This window comes from Chiloscyllium punctatum, chromosome 13 (assembly GCF_047496795.1).
Source record: "Chiloscyllium punctatum isolate Juve2018m chromosome 13, sChiPun1.3, whole genome shotgun sequence".
Classification (NCBI taxonomy): Eukaryota; Metazoa; Chordata; class Chondrichthyes; order Orectolobiformes; family Hemiscylliidae; genus Chiloscyllium; species Chiloscyllium punctatum.
In genome coordinates this window covers 6,772,058-6,786,229 of record NC_092751.1, presented here as the reverse complement: position 1 = coordinate 6,786,229, position 14,172 = coordinate 6,772,058, and positions in this window count along the sequence as shown.

Sequence of the window (14,172 nt, the reverse complement as noted above, 5' to 3'; positions counted from 1 at the left end):
CGTGTCCCTCCCTCGCTGTCTGTGAGCGTGTCCCTCCCTCGCTCTGTGTGTGCGTGTCCCTCCCTCGCTGTGTGTGCGCGTGTCCCTCCCTCGCTGTGTGTGTGCGTGTCCCTCCCTCGCTGTGTGCGCGTGTCCCTCCCTCACTGTCTGTGAGCGTGTCCCTCCCCCGCTCTGTGTGTGCGTGTCCCTCCCTCGCTGTGTGTGTGCGTGTGTCCCTCCCTCGCTGTGTGTGAGCGTGTCCCTCCCTCGCTGTGTGTTGGGTGTCCCCCCTCGCTGTGTGCATGTGTCCCTCTCTCGCTGTGTGTGCGTGTCCCTCTCTCGCTGAGTGTGAGCGTGTCCCTCCCTCGCTGTGTGTGTGCGTGTCCCCCCCTCGCTGTGTGCGTGTGTCCCCCACCTCGCTGTGTGCGTGTCCCCCCCTCGCTGTGTGCGTGTATTCCCCGTCGCTGTGTGCGTGTGTCCCCCCCTCGCTGTGTGTGAGCGTGTCCCTCCCTCGCTGTTTGTGAGCGTGTTCCCCCCTCGCTGTGTGTGTGCGTGACCCCCCCTCGCTGTGTGCGTGTGTCCCCCCCCTCGCTGTGTGCGTGTGTCCCCCCCTCGCTGTGTGTGCGAGTGTCCCCCACCTCACTGTGTGCGCGCGTGACCCCCCTAAAAATGTGCGTGTGTTCCCCTCTCGCTGTGTGCGTGTCCCCACCTTCGCTGTGTGTGTGTCCCCACCTTCGCTGTGTGCGTGTGTCCGCCCCTTGCTCTGTGCGTGTGTCACCCCCTCGCTGTGTGCGTGTGTCCCCCCCTCGCTGTGTGCGTGTGTCACCCCTCGCTGTGTGCGTGTGTCCCCCCTTGCTGTGTGTGAGCGTTTCCCTCCCTCGCTGTGTGCGTGTGTCCCTCCCTCGCTGTGTGTGCGTGTGTCCCTCCCTCACTGTGTGTGCGTGTGTCCCCCCCTCGCTGTGTGTGCGCGTGTCCCTCCCTCGCTGTGTGTGCGTGTGTCACTCCCTCGCTGTGTGTGAGCGTGTCCCTCCCTCGCTTTGTGTGAGTGTGTCCCTCCCTCGCTGTGTGCGCGTGTTCCCCCCCCTCGCTGTGTGCGTGTGTACCCCCCCTCGCTGTGTGTGTGTGTCCCCCTCGCTGTTTGCGTGTGTCCCCCCCTCTCTGTGTGTGGGTGTCCCCCCCTCGAAGTGTGCGTGTTTCCCCCCCTCGATGTGTGCGTGTTTACCCCCCTCGATGTGTGCGTGTGTCCCCCCCTCACTGTGTGTATGTGTGTCCCCTTGCTGTGTGTGAGCGTGTCACTCCCTCGCTGTGTGTGTCTGTGTCCCCCTCGCTGTGTGCGTGTGTCCCCCCCTCGCTGTGTGCGTGTGTCCCCCCCCTCGCTGTGTGTGTGCGTGTCCTCCCTCGCTGTGTGCGTGTGTCTCCCCCTCGCTGTGTGTGAGCGTGTTCCTCCCTCGCTGTTTGCGTGTGTCCCCCCCTCGCTGTGTGCGTGTGTCCCCCCCTCGTTGTGTGCGTGTGTCCCCACCCCTCGCTGTGTGCGTGTGTCCCCCCCTTGCTGTGTGCGTGTGTCCCCCCCCTTGCTGTGTGCGTGTGTGTCCCCGCTCGCTGTGTGCGTGTGTCCCCCCTTGCTGTGTGTGAGCATGTCCCCCCCTCGCTGTGTGCTGGTGTCCTCCCCCTCGCTTTGTGCGTGTTTACCCCCCCTCGATGTGTGCGTGTTTACCCCCCTCGATGTGTGCGTGTTCCCCCCCTTCGCTGTGTGCGTGTGTTCCCCTCGCTGTGTGTGAGCGTGTCCCTCCCTCGCTGTGTGTGCACGTGTCCCTCCGCTCTCTGTGAGCGTGTCCCTCCCTCGCTGTGTGCGTGTTTCGCCCCCGTGCTGTGTGCGTGTGTGCCCCCCTTGCTGTGTGCGAGTGTCCCCCCCGCTGTGTGCGTGTGTCCCCCCCCGCTGTGTGCATGTGTCCCCCCCTCGTTGTGTGCGTGTGTCCCCCCCGCTGTGTGCGTGTGTCCCCCCTCGATGTGTGCGTGTGTCCCACCCCGCTGTGTGCGTGTGTCCCCCTCGCTGTGTGCGTGTGTACCCCCTCGCTGTGTGTGTGCGTTGTCCCCCCTCGCTGTGTGCGCGTGTGTCCCTCTCTCGATGTCTGTGAGCGTGTCCCTCCTTCGCTGTGTGTGAGCATGTCCCTCCCTCGCTCTGTGTGTGCCTGTCCCTCCCTCGCTGTGTGTGAGCGTGTCCCTCCCTCGCTGTGTGCGTGTGTGTCCCCCTCGCTGTGTGTGTGCGTGTCCCTCCCTCGCTGTGTGCGTGTGTCCCCCCCTGGCTGTGTGCGTGTGTCCCCCCCTCGCTGTGTGCATGTCTCCCCCCCTCGCTGTGTGTGTGTGTGTCCCCCTCGCTGTTTGCGTGTGTCCCCCCTCTCTGTGTGTGGGAGTCCCCCCCTCGAAGTGTGCGTGTTTCCCCCCCCTCGATGTGTGCGTGTTTACCCCCCTCGATGTGTGCGTGTGTCCCCCCCTCACTGTGTGTATGTGTGTCCCCTCGCTGTGTGTGAGCGTGTCACTCCCTCGCTGTGTGTGTCTGTGTCCCCCTCGCTGTGTGCGTGTGTCCCACCTCGCTGTGTGCGTATGTCCCCACCCCTCGCTGTGTGCGTGTGTCGCCCCTCGCTGTGTGTGTGCGTGTCCTCCCTCGCTGTGTGCGTGTGTCTCCCCCTCGCTGTGTGTGAGCGTGTCCCTCCCTTGCTGTGTGCGTGTGTCCCCCCCTCGCTGTGTGCGTGTGTCCCCCCCTCGCTGTGTGCGTGTGTCCCCACCCCTCGCTGTGTGCGTGTGTGTCCCCCTTGCTGTGTGCGTGTGTCCCCCCCTTGCTGTGTGCGTGTGTCCCCCCGCTCGCTGTGTGCGTGTGTCCCCCCTCGCTGTGTGCGTGTGTTCCCCCTTGCTGTGTGTGAGCATGTCCCCCCTCGCTGTGTGCGGGTGTCCTCCCCCTCGCTTTGTGCGTGTTGACCCCCCCTCGATGTGTGCGTGTTTACCCCCCCTCGATGTGTGCGTGTTCCCCCCTTCGCTGTGTGCGTGTGTTCCCCTCACTGTGTGTGAGCGTGTCCCTCCCTCGCTGTGTGTGCGCGTGTCCCTATGCTGTCTGTGAGCGTGTCCCTCCCTCGCTGTATGCGTGTTTCCCCCCGTGCTGTGTGCGTGTGTGCCCCCCTTGCTGTGTGCGAGTGTCCCCCCGCTGTGTGCTTGTGTCCCCCCCTCGCTGTGTGCATGTGTCCCCCCCCTCGTTGTGTGCGTGTGTCCCCACCGCTGTGTGCGTGTGTCCCACCCCGCTGTGTGCGCGTGTCCCCCTCGCTGTGTGCGTGTGTACCCCCTCGCTGTGTGTGTGCGTTGTCCCCCCTCGCTGTGTGCGCGTGTGTCCCTCTCTCTATGTCTGTGAGCGTGTCCCTCCTTCGCTGTGTGTGAGCATGTCCCTCCCTCGCTCTGTGTGTGCCTGTCCCTCCCTCGCTGTGTGTGAGCGTGTCCCTCCCTCGCTGTGTGCGTGTGTCCCCCCCTCGCTGTGTGTGTGCGTGTCCCTCCCTCGCTGTGTGCGTGTGTCCCCCCCTGGCTGTGTGCGTGTGTCCCCCCCTCGCTGTGTGCATGTCTCCCCCACTCGCAGTGTGCGTGTGTGTACCCCTTCGCTGTGTGTGAGCATGTCCCTCCCTCGTTCTGTGTGTGCCTGTCCCTCCCTCGCTGTGTGTGAGCGTGTCCCTCCCTCGCTGTGTGCGTGTGTGTCCCTCCCTCGCTGTGTGCGTGTGTGTCCCTCCCTCGCTGTGTGAGTTCGTGTGCCCCCCCCTCGCTGTGTGCATGTGTCCCCCCCTCGCTGTGTGCGTGTGTACCCCCTCGCCGTGTGCGTGTGTCCGCCCTCGCTGTGTGTTTGTGTGTCCCTCCCTCGCTGTGTGTGTGCGTGTCCCTCCCTCGCTGTGTGTGCGCGTGTCCCTCCCTCGCTGTGTGTGTGCGTGTCCCTCCCTCGCTGTCTGTGAGCGTGTCCCTCCCTCGCTGTGTGTGTGCGTGTCCCTCCCTCGCTGTGTGCGCGTGTCCCTCCCTCGCTGTGTGTGTGCGTGTCCCTCCCTCGCTGTGTGTGAGCATGTCCCTCCCTCGCTCTGTGTGTGCGTGTCCCTCCCTCGCTGTGTGTGCGCGTGTCCCTCCCTCGCTGTGTGTGTGCGTGTGTTCCCCCCTCGCTCTGTGCGTGTATCCCCCCCCGCTGTGTGCGTGTGTCCCTCCCTCGCTGTGTGTGAGCGTGTCCATCCCTCGCTGTGTGCGTGTCCCTCCCTCGCTGTGTGCGTGTCCCTCCCTCGCTGTGTGCGTGTCCCTCCCTCGCTGTGTGCGCGTGTCCCTCCCTCGCTGTGTGTGAGCATGTCCCTCCCTCGCTGCGTGCGCGTGTCCCTCCCTCGCTGTCTGTGAGCGTGTCCCTCCCTCGCTCTGTGTGTGCGTGTTCCTCCCTCGCTGTGTGTGCGCGTGTCCCTCCCTCGCTGTGTGTGCGTGTCCCTCCCTCGCTGTGTGCGCGTGTCCCTCCCTCGCTGTCTGTGAGCGTGTCCCTCCCTCGCTCTGTGTGTGCGTGTCCCTCCCTCGCTGTGTGTGTGCGTGTGTCCCTCCCTCGCTGTGTGTGAGCGTGTCCCTCCCTCGCTGTGTGTAGGGTGTCCCCCCTCGCTGTGTGCATGTGTCCCTCTCTCGCTGTGTGTGCGTGTCCCTCTCTCGCTGTGTGTGAGCGTGTCCCTCCCTCGCTGTGTTTGTGCGTGTCCCCCCCTCGCTGTGTGTGTGTGTCCCCCACCTTACTGTGTGCGTGTCCCCCCCTCGCTGTGTGCGTGTATTCCCCCTCGCTGTGTGCGTGTGTCCCCCCCTCGCTGTGTGTGAGCGTGTCCCTCCCTCGCTGTGTGTGTGCGTGACCCCCCCTCGCTGTGTGCGTGTGTCCCCCCCCCTCGCTGTGTGCGTGTGTGTCCCCCTCGCTGTGTGTGCGAGTGTCCCCCACCTCACTGTGTGCGCGCGTGTCACCCCCTAAAAATGTGCGTGTGTTCCCCTCTCGCTGTGTGCGTGTCCCCACCTTCGCTGTGTGTGTGTCCCCACCTTCGCTGTGTGCGTGTGTCCGCCCCTTGCTCTGTGCGTGTGTCACCCCCTCGCTGTGTGCGTGTGTCCCCCCCTCGCTGTGTGCGTGTGTCGCCCCTCGCTGTGTGCGTGTGTCCCCCCTTGCTGTGTGTGCGTGTGTCCCCCTCTCGCTGTGTGTGCGCGTGTCCCTCCCTCGCTGTGTGTGCGTGAGTCACTCCCTCGCTGTGTGTGAGCGTGTCCCTCCCTCGCTGTGTGCGTGTGTACCCCCCCTCGCTGTGTGTGTGTGTGTCCCCCTCGCTGTTTGCGTGTGTCCCCCCCTCTCTGTCTGTGGGTATTCCCCCCTCGAAGTGTGCGTGTTTCCCCCCCTCGATTTGTGCGTGTTTACCCCCCTCGATGTGTGCGTGTGTCCCCCCCTCACTGTGTGTATGTGTGTCCCCTCGCTGTGTGTGAGCGTGTCACTCCCTCGCTGTGTGTGTCTGTGTCCGCCTCGCTGTTTGCGTGTGTCCCCCTCGCTGTGTGCGTGTGTCCCCACCCCTCGCTGTGTGCGTGTGTACCCCCCCTCGCTGTGTGTGGGCGTGTCCTCCCTCGCTGTGTGCATGTGTCTCCCCCTCGCTGTGTGTGAGCGTGTCCCTCCCTCGCTGTGTGCGTGTGTCCCCCCTCGCTGTGTGCGTGTGTCCCCCCCGCTGTGTGCGTGTGTCCCCACCCCTCGCTGTGTGCGTGTGTCCCCCCCTTGCTGTGTGCGTGTGTCCCCCCCCTTGCTGTGTGCGTGTGTGTCCCCGCTCGCTGTGTGCGTGTGTCCCCCCTCGCTGTGTGCGTGTGTTCCCCCTTGCTGTGTGTGAGCATGTCCCCCCCTCGCTGTGTGCGGGTGTCCTCCACCTCGCTTTGTGCATGTTTACCCCCCCTCGATGTGTGCGTGTTTACCCCCCCTCGATGTGTGCGTGTTCCCCCCCTTCGCTGTGTGCGTGTGTTCCCCTCGCTGTGTGTGAGCGTGTCCCTCCCTCGCTGTGTGTGCGCGTGTCCCTCCACTGTCTGTGAGCGTGTCCCTCCCTCGCTGTGTGCGTGTTTCCCCCCCGTGCTGTGTGCGTGTGTGCCCCCCTTGCTGTGTGCGAGTGTCCCCCCCGCTGTGTGCGTGTGTCCCCCCCTCGCTGTGTGCGTGTGTCCACCCCCTCGTTGTGTGCGTGTGTCCCCCCCGCTGTGTGCGTGTGTCCCCCCTCGCTGTGTGCGTGTGTCCCACCCCGCTGTGTGCGTGTGTCCCCCTCGCTGTGTGCGTGTGTACCCCCTCGCTGTGTGTGTGCGTTGTCCCCCCTCGCTGTGTGCGCGTGTGTCCCTCTCTCGATGTCTGTGAGCGTGTCCCTCCTTCGCTGTGTGTGAGCATGTCCCTCCCTCGCTCTGTGTGTGCCTGTCCCTCCCTCGCTGTGTGTGAGCGTGTCCCTCCCTCGCTGTGTGCGTGTGTCCCCCCTCGCTGTGTGTGTGCGTGTCCCTCCCTCGCTGTGTGCGTGTGTCCCTCCCTCGCTGTGTGCGTGTGTCCCCCCCTCGCTGTGTGCATGTCTCCCCCACTCGCAGTGTGCGTGTGTGAACCCATTCGCTGTGTGTGAGCATGTCCCTCCCTCGTTCTGTGTGTGCCTGTCCCTCCCTCGCTGTGTGTGAGTGTGTCCCTCCCTCGCTGTGTGCGTGTGTGTCCCTCCCTCGCTGTGTGCGTGTGTGTCCCTCCCTCGCTGTGTGTGTTCGTGTGTCCCCCCCTCGCTGTGTGCATGTGTCCCCCCCTCGCTGTGTGCGTGTGTACCCCCTCGCCGTGTGCGTGTGTCCGCCCTCGCTGTGTGCATGTGTCCCCCCCTCGCTGTGTGTGCGCGTGTCCCTCCCTCGCTGTGTGTGTGCGTGTCCCTCCCTCGGTGTGTGTTGGTGTCCCTCCCTCGCTGTGTGCGTGTGTCCCTCCCTCGCTGTGTGTGTGCGTGTCCCTCCCTCGCTGTGTGCGCGTGTCCCTCCCTCGCTGTGTGTGAGCGTGTGTCCCCCCATCGCGGTCTGTGAGCGTGTCCCTCCCTCGCTGTCTGTGAGCGTGTCCCTCCCGCGCTCTGTGTGTGCATGTCCCTCCCACGCTGTGTGTGAGCGTGTCCCTCCCTCGCTGTGTGTGTGCGTGTCCCTCCCTCGCTGTGTGCGTGTGTCCCCCCCTCGCTGTGTGCGTGTGTCCCCACCCCTCGCTGTGTGCGTGTGTCCCCCCTTGCTGTGTGCGTGTGTGTCCCCGCTCGCTGTGTGCGTGTGTCCCCCCTCGCTGTGTGCGTGTGTTCCCCCTTGCTGTGTGTGAGCATGTCCCCCCCTCGCTGTGTGCGGGTGTCCTCCCCTCGCTGTGTGCGTGTTTGCCCCCCCTCGATGTGTGCGTGTTTACCCCCCCTTGATGTGTGCGTGTTCCCCCCTTCGCTGTGTGCGTGTGTTCCCCTCACTGTGTGTGAGCGTGTCCCTCCCTCGCTGTGTGTGCGCGTGTCCCTCCGCTGTCTGTGAGCGTGTCCCTCCCTCGCTGTGTGCGTGTTTCCCCCCAGTGCTGTGTGCGTGTGTGCCCCCCTTGCTGTGTGCGAGTGTCCCCCCCGCTGTGTGCGTGTGTCCCCCCCCGCTGTGTGCGTGTGTCCCCCCCTCGCTGTGTGTGAGCGTGTCCTTCCCTCTCTGTGTGTGAGCGTGTCCCTCCCTCGCGGTGTGTGTGCGTGTCTCCCCATCGCTGTGTGCGTGTGTCCCCCACCTCGCTGTGTGCGTGTGTTCCCCCCTCACTCTGTGCGTGTATCCCCCATCGCTGTGTGCGTGTGTCCCTCCCTCGCTGTGTGTGAGCGTGTCCCTCCCTCGCTGTGCGTGAGCGTGTCCCTCCCTCGCTGTGTGCGTGTCCCTCCCTCGCTGTGTGCGCGTGTCCCTCCCTCGCTGCGTGCGTGTCACTCCCTCGCTGTGTGAGCGTGTCCCTCCCTCGCTCTGTGTGTGCGTGTCACTCCCACGCTCTGTGTGTGCGTGTCCCTCCCTCGCTGTGTGTGTGCATGTCCCTCCCTCGCTGTGTGTGAGCGGGTCCCTCCCTCGCTGTGTGTGTGAGCGTGTCCCCCCTCGCTGTGTGCATATGTCCCTCTCTCGCTGTGTGTGCGTGTCCCTCCCTCGCTGTGTGTGAGCGTGTCCCTCCCTCGCTGTGTGTGTGCGTGTCCCCCCATCGCTGTGTGCGTGTGTCCCCCACCTCGCTGTGTGTGTGTGTCCCCCCCTCGCTCTGTGCGTGTATCCCACCTCGCTGTGTGCGTGTGTCCCCCCCTCGCTGTGTGTGAGCGTGTCCCTCCCTCGCTGTGTGTGAGCGTGTCCCTCCCTCGCTATGTGTGTGCGTGTCCCCCCCTCGCTGTGTGTGTGCGTGTCCCCCCTCGCTGTGTGTGCGAGTGTCACCCACCTCGCTGTGTGCGTGGGGCCCCCCCCTAACTATGTGCGTGTGTCCCCCCCTAACTATGTGCGTGTGTTCCCCTCTCGCTGTGTGCGTGTCCCCACCTTCGCTGTGTGCGTGTCCCCACCTTCGCTGTGTGCGTGTGTCCGCCCCTTGCTCTGTGTGTGTGTCCCCCCACGCTGTGTGTGAGCGTTTCCCTCCCTCGCTGTGTGCGTGTGTCCCGCCCCGCTGTGTGCGTGTGTCCCCTCCTCGCTGTGTGCGTGTGTCCCACCCCGCTGTGTGCGTGTGTCCCCCTCGCTGTGTGCGTGTGTACCCCCTCGCTGTGTGTGTGCGTTGTCCCCCCTCGCTGTATGCGCGTGTGTCCCTCCCTCGATGTCTGTGAGCGTGTCCCTCCTTCGCTGTGTGTGAGCATGTCCCTCCCTCGCTCTGTGTGCACCTGTCCCTCCCTCGCTGTGTGTGTGCGTGTCCCTCCCTCGCTGTGTGCGTGTGTCCCCCCCTCGCTGTGTGTGTGCGTGTCCCTCCCTCGCTGTGTGCGTGTGTCCCCCCCTGGCTGTGTGCATGTGTCCCCCCCTCGCTGTGTGCATGTGTCCCCCACTCGCAGTGTGCGTGTGTGTACCCCTTCGCTGTGTGTGAGCATGTCCCTCCCTCGTTCTGTGTGTGCCTGTCCCTCCCTCGCTGTGTGTGAGCGTGTCCCTCCCTCGCTGTGTGCGTGTGTGTCCCTCCCTCTCTGTGTGTGTTCGTGTGTCCCCCCCCTCGCTGTGTGCATGTGTACCCCCATCGCTGTGTGCGTGTGTCCCCCCCTCGCTGTGTTTGCGTGTGTGTCCCCCTCGCTGTGTGTGCGCGTGTCCCCCCCTCGCTGTGTGTGCGAGTGTCCCCCACCTCACTGTGCGTGTGTCCCCCCCTAACAATGTGCGTGTCTTCCCCTCTCGCTATGTGCGTGTCCCCACCTTCGCTGTGTGCGTGTCCCCACCTTCGCTGTGTGCGTGTGTCCGCCCCTTGCTCTGTGCGTGTGTCCCCACCTTCGCTGTGTGCGTGTCCCCACCTTCGCTGTGTGCGTGTGTCCGCCCCTTGCTCTGTGCGTGTGTCACCCCCTCGCTGTGTGCGTGTGACCCCCCTCGCTGTGTGCGTGTGTCCCCCCTCGCTGTGTGCGTGTGTGTCCCCTCGCTGTGTGTGAGCGTTTCCCTCCCTCGCTGTGTGCGTGTCCCTCCCTCGCTGTGTGTGCGTGTGTCCCTCCCTCACTGTGTGTGCGCGTGTCCCTCCCTCGCTGTGTGTGCGCGTGTTCCTCCCTCGCTGTGTGTGAGCGTGTCCCTCCCTCGCTGTGCGTGAGCGTGTCCCTCCCTCGCTGTGTGCGTGTCCCTCCCTCGCTGTGTGCGCGTGTCCCTCCCTCGCTGTGTGCGTGTCCCTCCCTCGCTGTGTGCGCGTGTCCCTCCCTCGCTGTCTGTGAGCGTGTCCCTCCCTCGCTCTGTGTGTGCGTGTCCCTCCCTCGCTGTGTGTGTGCATGTCCCTCCCACGCTGTCTGTGAGCGTGTCCCTCCCTCGCTGTGTGTGTGCGTGTCCCTCCCTCGCTGTGTGCGCGTGTCCCTCCCTCGCTGTGTGTGTGCGTGTCCCTCCCTCGCTGTGTGCGCGTGTCCCTCCCTCGCTGTCTGTGAGCGTGTCCCTCCCTCGCTCTGTGTGTGCGTGTCCCTCCCTCGCTGTGTGTGTGCATGTCCCTCCCTCGCTGTGTGTGAGTGTGTCCCTCCCTCGCTGTGTGTGAGCGTTTCCCCCCTCGCTGTGTGCATGTGTCCCTCTCTCGCTGTGTGTGCGTGTCCCTCCCTCGCTGTGTGTGAGCGTGTCCCTCCCTCGCTGTGTGTGTGCGTGTACCCCCATCGCTGTGCGCGTGTGTCCCCCACCTCGCTGTGTGCGTGTGTCCCCCCCTCGCTCTGTGCGTGTATCCCCCCTCGCTGTGTGCGTGTGTCCCTCCCTCGCCGTGTGTGAGCGTGTCCCTCCCTCGCCGTGCGTGAGCGTGTCCCTCCCTCGCTGTGTGCGTGTCTCTCCCTCGCTGTGTGCGCGTGTCCCTCCCTCGCTGTGTGCGTGTCACTCCCTCGCTGTGTGAGCATGTCCCTCCCTCGCTCTGTGTGTGCGTGTCCCTCCCTCGCTCTGTGTGTGCGTGTCCCTCCCTCGCTGTGTGTGTGCATGTCCCTCCCTCGCTGTGTGTGAGCGTGTCCCTCCCTCGCTGTGTGTGTGCGTGTCCCCCCATCGCTGTGTGCGTGTGTCCCCCACCTCGCTGTGTGCGTGTGTGTCCCCCTCGCTGTGTGTGCGTGTGTGTCCCCCTCGCTGTGTGTGCGCGTGTCCCCCCTCGCTGTGTGTGCGAGTGTCCCCCACCTCACTGTGCGTGTGTCCCCCCCTAACAATGTGCGTGTGTTCCCCTTTCGCTGTGTGCGTGTCCCCACCTTCGCTGTGTGCGTGTCCCCACCTTCGCTGTGTGCGTGTGTCCGCCCCTTGCTCTGTGCGTGTGTCACCCCCTCGCTGTGTGCGTGTGACCCCCCTCGCTGTGTGCGTGTGTCCCCCCTCACTGTGTGCGTGTGTGTCCCCTCGCTGTGTGTGAGCGATTCCCTCCCTCGCTGTGTGTGTGTGTGTTCCTCCCTCGCTGTGTGTGAGCGTGTCCCTCCCTCGCTCTGCGTGAGCGTGTCCCTCCCTCGCTGTGTGCGTGTGTCCCTCCCTCGCTGTGTGTGCGTGTGTCCCTCCCTCACTGTGTGTGCGTGTGTCCCTCCCTCGCTGTGTGTGCGCGTGTCCCTCCCTCGCTGTGTGTGTGTGTGTTCCTCCCTCGCTGTGTGTGAGCGTGTCCCTCCCTCGCTCTGCGTGAGCGTGTCCCTCCCTCGCTATGTGCGTGTCCCTCCCTCGCTGTGTGCGCGTGTCCCTCCCTCGCTGTGTGCGTGTCCCTCCCTCGCTGTGTGCGCGTGTCCCTCCCTCGCTGTCTGTGAGCGTGTCCCTCCCTCGCTCTGTGTGTGCATGTCCCTCCCTCGCTGTGTGTGTGCGTGTCCCTCCCTCGCTGTGTGCGCGTGTCCCTCCCTCGCTGTGTGTGTGCGTGTCCCTCCCTCGCTGTGTGCGCGTGTCCCTCCCTCGCTGTCTGTGAGCGTGTCCCTCCCTCGCTCTGTGTGTGCGTGTCCCTCCCTCGCTGTGTGTGTGCATGTCCCTCCCTCGCTGTGTGTGTGCGTGTCCCTCCCTCGCTGTGTGCGCGTGTCCCTCCCTCGCTGTGTGCGTGTCACTCCCTCGCTGTGTGAGCGTGTCCCTCCCTCGCTCTGTGTGTGCGTGTCCCTCCCTTGCTCTGTGTGTGCGTGTCCCTCCCTCGCTGTGTGTGTGCATGTCCCTCCCTCACTGTGTGTGAGCATGTCCCTCCCTCGCTGTGTGTGAGCGTGTCCCCCCTCGCTGTGCGCATATGTCCCTCTCTCGCTGTGTGTGCGTGTCCCTCCCTCGCTGTGTGTGAGCGTGTCCCTCCCTCGCTGTGTGTGTACGTGTCCCCCCATCGCTGTGTGCGTGTGTCCCCCACCTCGCTGTGTGCGTGTGTCCCCCCCTCGCTCTGTGCGTGTATCCCCCCTCGCTGTGTGCGTGTGTCCCCCCCTCGCTGTGTGTGAGCGTGTCCCTCCCTCGCTGTGTGTGAGCGTGTCCCTCCCTCGCTGTGTGTGTGCGTGTCCCCCCTCGCTGTGTGTGCGAGTGTCACCCACCTCGCTGTGTGCGTGTGTCCCCCCCTAACTATGTGCGTGTGTCCCCCCCGAACTATGTGCGTGTGTTCCCCTCACGCTGTGTGCGTGTCCCCACCTTCGCTGTGTGCGTGTCCCCACCTTCGCTGTGTGCGTGTGTCCGCCCCTTGCTCTGTGTGTGTGTCCCCCCACGCTGTGTGTGAGCGTTTCCCTCCCTCGCTGTGTGCGTGTGTCCCTCCCTCGCTGTGTGTGCGTGTGTCCCTCCCTCACTGTGTGTGCGTGTGTCCCTCCCTCGCTGTGTGTGCGCGTGTCCCTCCCTCGCTGTGTGTGCGTGTGTCCCTCCCTCGCTATGTCTGTGTGTGTCCCCCTCCCTCGCTGTGTGTGAGCGTGTCCCTCCCTTGCTGTGTGCGAGCGTGTCCCCCCTCGCTGTGTGTGAGCGTGTCCCCCCTCGCTGTGTGCGTGTGTCCCTCCCTCGCTGTGTGTGCGTGTGTCCCTCCCTCGCTGTGTGTGAGCGTGTCCCTCCTTCGCTGTGTGTGTGTGTGTGTCCCCCTCCCTCGCTGTGTGTTAGCGTGTCCCTCCCTCGCTGTGTGCGAGCGTTTCCCTCCTTCGCTGTGTGTGTGTGTCCCCCCTCGCTGTGTGCGTGTGTCCCCCACCTCGCTGTGTGCGTGTAACCCCCTCGCTGTGTGCGTGTGTCCCCCCCTCGCTGTGTGTGAGCGTGTCCCTCCCTCGCTGTGTGTGAGCGTGTCCCTCCTTCGCTGTGTGCGTGTGTCCCCCCCTCGCTGTGTGTGAGCGTGTCCCTCCTTTGCTGTGTGCGTGTGTCTTCCCCTCGCTGTCTGTGAGCGTGTCACTCCTTCGCTGTGTTCATGTCCCCCTCCCTCGCTATGTGTTTGCGTGTCCCCTACCTCGCTGTGTGTGAGCGTGTCCCTCCCTCGCTGTGTGTGAGCGTGTCCCTCCCTCGCTGTGTGTGAGCGTGTCACTCCCTCGCTGTGTTCGTGTCCCCCCCTCAATGTGTGCATGTGTGTACCCCACCTCGCTGTGTGTGTGCGTGTCCCTCCCTCGCTGTGTGCGCGTGTCCCTCCATCGCTGTCTGTGAGCGTGTCCCTCCCTTGCTCTGTGTTTGCGTGTCCCCTACCTCGCTGTGTGTGAGCGTGTCCCTCCCTCGCTGTGTGTGAGCGTGTCCCTCCCTCGCTGTGTGTGAGCGTGTCACTCCCTCGCTGTGTGCGTGTCCCCCCCTCGATGTGTGAATGTGTGTACCCCACCTCGCTGTGTGTGCCTGTGTCCCCCCCTCGCTGTGTGCGTGTGTCCCCCCCTCACTGTGTGCGTGTGTCCCCCCCTCGCTGTGTGCGTATGTCCCCCCCTCGCTGTGTGTGAGCGTGTCCCCCCTCGCTGTGTGTGAGCGTGTCCCTCCTTCGCTGTCTGTGAATGTGTCCCTTCGTCGCTGTGTGTGTGCGTGTCCCTCCCTCGCTATGTGTGAGCGTGTCCCTCCTTCGCTGTGTGCGTGTCCCCCTCCCTCGCTGTGTGTTTGCGTGTCCCCCACCTCGCTGTGTGTGAGCGTGTCACTCCCTCGCTGTGTGTGTGCGCGTGTATTCCCCCTCGCTGTGTGTGTGTGTCCCTCCCTCGCTGTGTGTGTGTCCCCCTCCCTCACTGTGTGTGTGTGTGTGTGTGTGAGTGTGTGTGTGTGTGTATCCCTCCCTCGCTGTGTGTGAGTGTGTCCCTCCCTCGCTGTGTGTGCGTGTGTCCCCCTCGCTGTGTGCGTGTGTCCCCCCGCTCGCTGTGTGCGCGTGTCCCCCCCTCGCTGTGTGCGTGTGTGTCCCCCTCGCTGTGTGCGTGTGTACCCCCCATCGCTGTGTGTGTGTGTGTCCCCCTCGCTGTGTGCGTGTGTCCCCCTCTCGCTGTGTGCGGGTGTCCCCCCCTCGCTGTGTGCGTGTGTGTCCCCCCCGCTGTGTGCATGTGTACCCCCCCTCGCTGGTGTGCGTGTTTACCCCCCCTCGATGTGTGCATGTGTCCCCCCTCACTGTGTGTATGTGTGTCCCCTCGCTGTGTGTGAGCGTGTCACTCCCTCGCTGTGTGTGTCTGTGTCCCCCTCGCT